A 7,500-nucleotide genomic window follows, 5' to 3' on the forward strand; every position below is an offset into this window, starting at 1 on the left:
GCATATTGCCATTAAAATATATAATAAAGACATTTCAAATCAAACTGAAATGTATTGAAATGAATTTTTCCCATACATTTTTGACAATGTGAGGTGTGCATGGCAAAAAACACTCACGGTGAAGGCATGTGAAATATAATATGAAAATATCAAAAGTTAACTAACCAATGATATTGAAGCATATAAATCGAATCATAACTATATGAAACTCGAATTTAAGCCATATTAAACTGGTAATATTGTGATTTTATGCCTGGTTTTCCATACGTTAGTTTAAATAAAGAGTTATGGAATATAACCTTGGCATATTGGCACTAAAATATATAATAAAGACATTTCAAATCAAACTGAAATGTATTGAAATGAATTTTTCCCATACATTTTTGACAATGTGAGGTGTGCATGGCAAAAAACACTCACGGTGAAGGCATGTGATATAATATGAAAATATCAAAAGTTAACTAACCAATGATATTGAAGCATATAAATCGAATCATAACTATATGAAACTCGAATTTGAGCCATATTAAACTGGTAATATTGTGATTTTATGCCTGGTTTTCCATACGTTAGTTTAAATAGAAAAAAATTCTCGAATATATATACATATATGAAGAATCTATATTCTATACTAACATTTTATGGAATATAACCTTGGCATATTGCCATTAAAATATATAATAAAGACATTTCAAATCAAACTGAAATGTATTGAAATGAATTTTTCCCATACATTTTTGACAATGTGAGGTGTGCATGGCAAAAAACACTCACGGTGAAGGCATGTGATATAATATGAAAATATCAAAAGTTAACTAACCAATGATATTGAAGCATATAAATCGAATCATAACTATATGAAACTCGAATTTAAGCCATATTAAACTGGTAATATTGTGATTTTGTGCCTGGTTTTCCATACGTTAGTTTAAATAAAGAGTTATGGAATATAACCTTGGCATATTGCCATTAAAATATATAATAAAGACATTTCAAATCAAACTGAAATGTATTGAAATGAATTTTTCCATACATTTTTGACAATGTGAGGTGTGCATGGCAAAAAACACTCACGGTGAAGGCATGTGAAATATAATATGAAAATATCAAAAGTTAACTAACCAATGATATTGAAGCATATAAATCGAATCATAACTATATGAAACTCGAATTTAAGCCATATTAAACTGGTAATATTGTGATTTTATGCCTGGTTTTCCATACGTTAGTTTAAATAAAGAGTTATGGAATATAACCTTGGCATATTGGCACTAAAATATATAATAAAGACATTTCAAATCAAACTGAAATGTATTGAAATGAATTTTTCCCATACATTTTTGACAATGTGAGGTGTGCATGGCAAAAAACACTCACGGTGAAGGCATGTGATATAATATGAAAATATCAAAAGTTAACTAACCAATGATATTGAAGCATATAAATCGAATCATAACTATATGAAACTCGAATTTGAGCCATATTAAACTGGTAATATTGTGATTTTATGCCTGGTTTTCCATACGTTAGTTTAAATAGAAAAAAATTCTCGAATATATATACATATATGAAGAATCTATATTCTATACTAACATTTTATGGAATATAACCTTGGCATATTGCCATTAAAATATATAATAAAGACATTTCAAATCAAACTGAAATGTATTGAAATGAATTTTTCCCATACATTTTTGACAATGTGAGGTGTGCATGGCAAAAAACACTCACGGTGAAGGCATGTGAAATAATATGAAAATATCAAAAGTTAACTAACCAATGATATTGAAGCATATAAATCGAATCATAACTATATGAAACTCGAATTTAAGCCATATTAAACTGGTAATATTGTGATTTTATGCCTGGTTTTCCATACGTTAGTTTAAATAGAAAAAATTTTCGAATATCTATACATATATGAAGAATCTATATTCTAATACTAACATGTTATGGAATATAACCTTGGCATATTGGCACTAAAATATATAATAAAGACATTTCAAATCAAACTGAAATGTATTGAAATGAATTTTTCCCATACATTTTTGACAATGTGAGGTGTGCATGGCAAAAAACACTCACGGTGAAGGCATGTGAAATATAATATGAAAATATCAAAAGTTAACTAACCAATGATATTGAAGCATATAAATCGAATCATAACTATATGAAACTCGAATTTAAGCCATATTAAACTGGTAATATTGTGATTTTATGCCTGGTTTTCCATACGTTAGTTTAAATAGAAAAAATTTTCGAATATATATACATATATGAAGAATCTATATTCTAATACTAACATGTTATGGAATATAACCTTGGCATATTGGCACTAAAATATATAATAAAGACATTTCAAATCAAACTGAAATGTATTGAAATGAATTTTTCCCATACATTTTTGACAATGTGAGGTGTGCATGGCAAAAAACACTCACGGTGAAGGCATGTGATATAATATGAAAATATCAAAAGTTAACTAACCAATGATATTGAAACATATAAATCGAATCATAACTATATGAAACTCGAATTTGAGCCATATTAAACTGGTAATATTGTGATTTTATGCCTGGTTTTCCATACGTTAGTTTAAATAAAGAGTTATGGAATATAACCTTGGCATATTGCCATTAAAATATATAATAAAGACATTTCAAATCAAACTGAAATGTATTGAAATGAATTTTTCCCATACATTTTTGACAATGTGAGGTGTGCATGGCAAAAAACACTCACGGTGAAGGCATGTGATATAATATGAAAATATCAAAAGTTAACTAACCAATGATATTGAAGCATATAAATCGAATCATAACTATATGAAACTCGAATTTGAGCCATATTAAACTGGTAATATTATGATTTTATTCCTGGTTTTCCATACGTTAGTTTAAATAGAAAAAATTTTCGAATATATATACATATATGAAGAATCTATATTCTATACTAACATGTTATGGCATATTGGTGTTATTGTATTTTATTCCTGGTTTTCTATAGTTAGTTTAAATAGAAATAAATTTTTGAATTCAAAATTTTATATTCTATACTAGCATTACATAGAAATTATCCTCAACTGTTTGTTTCTTGTATAAATACAGGAAATTAAACAGATGATGAAGAGAAAAAAATAAGAAAAACAAAAATTTATAAGAAAAATTAAATTTTAAACAAAGGAAAAGAGGAGAAAATTTTTTCAATCATATATATTTATGATTAAAAAATAGAATTATGAAATTATTAATTTCAATTCAAAGAGAAAAATTATGTAATATATGAAATTATTACATTAAAAATGCATTTGAAAAAAAAAGTAAAATGTTATTAAGAATGATAAATTATTTGAAAATTGGCAAATATTAAGAAGAAATATCGTTCTTATATTTTTATATAAAATATATAATATAGAGAACGAAAATTCTTTTTCATAAAAAACGGTTTTTGAATTTTGATAAGAAAAGCTAAAGGGGGGTCGCCCCTTTACTTTTTATATACACCGTAATTTATGAAATTTTCAAATATGAAAAACAAAGAAAAATATATAAATAAAAATATTATTCTGGTTGATCCTGCCAGTAGTTATATGCTTGTCTCAAAGATTAAGCCATGCATGTCTAAGTACAAACAAATTAAAAGTGAAACCGCAAAAGGCTCATTATATCAGTTATGGTTCCATAGATCGTTAACAGTTACTTGGATAACTGTGGTAATTCTAGAGCTAATACATGCAATATAAACACGGACCTTATGGAACGTGTGCTTTTATTAGACTAAAACCAAGCGATCATTTGATCGTTAAATTGGTTGAACTCTAGATAACTTGCAGATCGTATGGTCCCGTACCGACGACAGATCTTTCAAATGTCTGCCCTATCAACTTTTGATGGTAGTATCTAGGACTACCATGGTTGCAACGGGTAACGGGGAATCAGGGTTCGATTCCGGAGAGGGAGCCTGAGAAACGGCTACCACATCTAAGGAAGGCAGCAGGCGCGTAAATTACCCACTCCCAGTTCGGGGAGGTAGTGACGAAAAATAACAATACAGGACTCATATCCGAGGCCCTGTAATTGGAATGAGTACACTTTAAATCCTTTAACAAGGACCTATTGGAGGGCAAGTCTGGTGCCAGCAGCCGCGGTAATTCCAGCTCCAATAGCGTATATTAAAGTTGTTGCGGTTAAAACGTTCGTAGTTGAATTTGTGCTTCATACGGGTAGTACAACTATATATTGTGGTATGTACATTACCTTATGTATGTAAGCGTATTACCGGTGGAGTTCTTATATATAATTAATACAATGTATTTTTTATATATTCCTCCTATTTAAACCTACTTCAGTGCTCTTCATCGAGTGTTGTTGTGGGCCGGTACAATTACTTTGAACAAATTAGAGTGCTTAAAGCAGGCTCCAAATGCCTGAATATTTTGTGCATGGAATAATGAAATAAGACCTCTGTTCTACTTTCATTGGTTTTTAGATCAAGAGGTAATGATTAATAGAAGCAGTTTGGGGGCATTAGTATTACGACGCGAGAGGTGAAATTCTTGGACCGTCGTAAGACTAACTTAAGCGAAAGCATTTGCCAAAGATGTTTTCATTAATCAAGAACGAAAGTTAGAGGTTCGAAGGCGATCAGATACCGCCCTAGTTCTAACCATAAACGATGCCAGCTAGCAATTGGGTGTAGCTACTACTATGGCTCTCTCAGTCGCTTCCCGGGAAACCAAAGCTTTTGGGCTCCGGGGGAAGTATGGTTGCAAAGCTGAAACTTAAAGGAATTGACGGAAGGGCACCACCAGGAGTGGAGCCTGCGGCTTAATTTGACTCAACACGGGAAAACTTACCAGGTCCGAACATAAGCGTGTAAGACAGATTGATAGCTCTTTCTCGAATCTATGGGTGGTGGTGCATGGCCGTTCTTAGTTCGTGGAGTGATTTGTCTGGTTAATTCCGATAACGAACGAGACTCAAATATATTAAATAGATGCTTTCAGGATTATGATGTTGAAACTTATATAGCCTTCTTTCATGCGTACATCTTGAATGTACAAGTGTTTGAATGTGTTTATATAAGTGGAGTCGTACCTGTTGGTTTGTCCCATTATAAGGACACTAGCTTCTTAAATGGACAAATTGCGTCTAGCAGTAACGAGATTGAGCAATAACAGGTCTGTGATGCCCTTAGATGTCCTGGGCTGCACGCGCGCTACAATGAAAGTATCAACGTGTATTTCCTAGACCGAGAGGTCCGGGTAAACCGCTGAACCACTTTCATGCTTGGGATTGTGAACTGAAACTGTTCACATGAACTTGGAATTCCCAGTAAGTGCGAGTTATTAACTCGCATTGATTAAGTCCCTGCCCTTTGTACACACCGCCCGTCGCTACTACCGATTGAATTATTTAGTGAGGTCTCCGGACGTGATCACTGTGACGCCTCGTGTGTCACGGTTGTTTCGCAAAAGTTGACCGAACTTGATTATTTAGAGGAAGTAAAAGTCGTAACAAGGTTTCCGTAGGTGAACCTGCGGAAGGATCATTATTGTGTTCCATATCCGTAAGAAAAACAAACAAACAAACAAACAAACAAACAGACAAGCAAACAAACGAACAAAAAGAAAAAAAAAAAAAAAAAAAAAAGAAAAAAAAAAAAAAATTTATATAATTATTTTGAATCCATAATTCTTTTTATTCTTTTTCATTCAATTTGTGATCCATCAATTATATCATATTAAATATAATATATGATGGTACATTTTGTAATGTTTTTTCTTATTTTTTTCTTTTAAAAACCTTTAAACATGAAAATAAAAAGTTGTACTTATTATTCATTTGATTGAATGATAAGTTAATTTGTTCACAATAACAAAAGTGGTATATATTTATTATATTATTATATATATACATAAAATGATTAAAAAAATACAAAATAATTGAATCATAATAAATACCACCACTGTATTATTGTTGAACTAAGACATTCGCAACTTAATAAAAATGTTTAGAGTTAAATATATTTGATATATATTATTGAAAGAAAATCAATTTATATATTATTAATATTATTTAATTTTACTCTTTCAATTAATATATGCAAAAAAAAATTGACATTTGTTATAAATAAAAATAAATAAAAAAATACTCTAAGCGGTGGATCACTTGGCTCATGGGTCGATGAAGAACGCAGCAAACTGTGCGTCATCGTGTGAACTGCAGGACACATGAACATCGACATTTTGAACGCATATCGCAGTCCATGCTGTTATGTACATTAAATTCAATTTTAAAGTACTGCTTGGACTACATATGGTTGAGGGTTGTAAGACTATGCTAAATAAGTTGCTTATTCTTTTATAAAAATAATTGAATTTAAGCAAATGTGTATATTATTGGATTTTAAATAATTCATAATATTAATAGCAAAAAAAATAAAGATATATAATGAATTTTATTTATTATATATTCTTTAAAAAAAAAATCCTCTCAAATAAAATGAAATGATGAAAATATTGAATCTAAGTATTCTTTACAAAAAATTTTCATATTATTTATATATATATATATAAAATAATAATTTATATATGTAATTAAAAGGAGGAATGTCTAGCATAAAAATTAAATTTTTTATTCTAGGATTGCCTCATTTTACATTATTATTATTTTTATATATTTACAATATATAAAAGGAGAAAAGAAAAATAGAGATGAAAAGATGATATAATTTTTTTATTAAATTGTGAGAAGATAAAAAAAGAATATTAAAACAACCTCAACTCATATGGGATTACCCCCTGAATTTAAGCATATTAATGAGGGGAGGAAAAGAAACTAACAAGGATTTTCTTAGTAGCGGCGAGCGAAAAGAAAATAGTTCAGCACTAAGTCACTTTGTCTATATGTCAAATGTGAGATGCAGTGTATGGAATATCTTAATATCTAGTATGAGAAATTAACGATTTAAGTCCTTCTTAAATGAGGCCATTTACCCATAGAGGGTGCCAGGCCCGTATAACGTTAATGATTACTAGAAAGATATTTCCAAAGAGTCGTGTTGCTTGATAGTGCAGCACTAAGTGGGTGGTAAACTCCATCTAAAACTAAATATAACCATGAGACCGATAGTAAACAAGTACCGTGAGGGAAAGTTGAAAAGAACTCTGAATAGAGAGTTAAATAGTACGTGAAACTGCTTAGAGGTTAAGCCCGATGAACCTGAATATCCATTATGAAAAATTCATCATTAAATAATTAAAAAAATAATGTGCATTTTTTTCATATAAGGACATTGTAATCTATTAACATAATAAAGTATTTATCAAAAGATCATTGGTGATATTAAGTTTATTTAAATTAATTTGCTTTTTAAGCATATTAACATAAAATAAATACTAATGATTTGATAAAGTGTTGATAGATTTTATTATATATAATGCTAAAATTCATTTTTTGAATTTTACAAAAAATTTAATATCTATGATATTAATATTTA

The 7,500-nt window shown here is 29.6% G+C and overlaps 2 non-coding genes and 1 pseudogene across 2 annotated transcripts in view; all 3 read left to right on the forward strand.

Moving 5' to 3' along the window:
* Positions 1-3,562: 3,562 nt before the first annotated feature.
* On the forward strand, positions 3,563-5,553 carry LOC129252573 (small subunit ribosomal RNA). Its single transcript, XR_008583518.1, has one exon. It is a non-coding gene; the product is annotated as a small subunit ribosomal RNA (ribosomal RNA).
* Positions 5,554-6,150: 597 nt separating this feature from the next.
* Positions 6,151-6,331, forward strand: LOC129252567 (5.8S ribosomal RNA; annotated as a pseudogene).
* A 444-nt stretch (positions 6,332-6,775) lies between these two features.
* Positions 6,776-7,500, forward strand: part of LOC129252569 (large subunit ribosomal RNA) — a 3,986-nt gene continuing 3,261 nt past the window's right edge. The window contains exon 1 of the ribosomal RNA XR_008583516.1: positions 6,776-7,500. This exon is cut by the window's right edge and continues 3,261 nt beyond it. This is a non-coding gene — a ribosomal RNA (large subunit ribosomal RNA).

This window comes from Anastrepha obliqua, unplaced genomic scaffold, assembly GCF_027943255.1.
Source record: "Anastrepha obliqua isolate idAnaObli1 unplaced genomic scaffold, idAnaObli1_1.0 ptg000270l, whole genome shotgun sequence".
Taxonomy (NCBI): Eukaryota; Metazoa; Arthropoda; class Insecta; order Diptera; family Tephritidae; genus Anastrepha; species Anastrepha obliqua.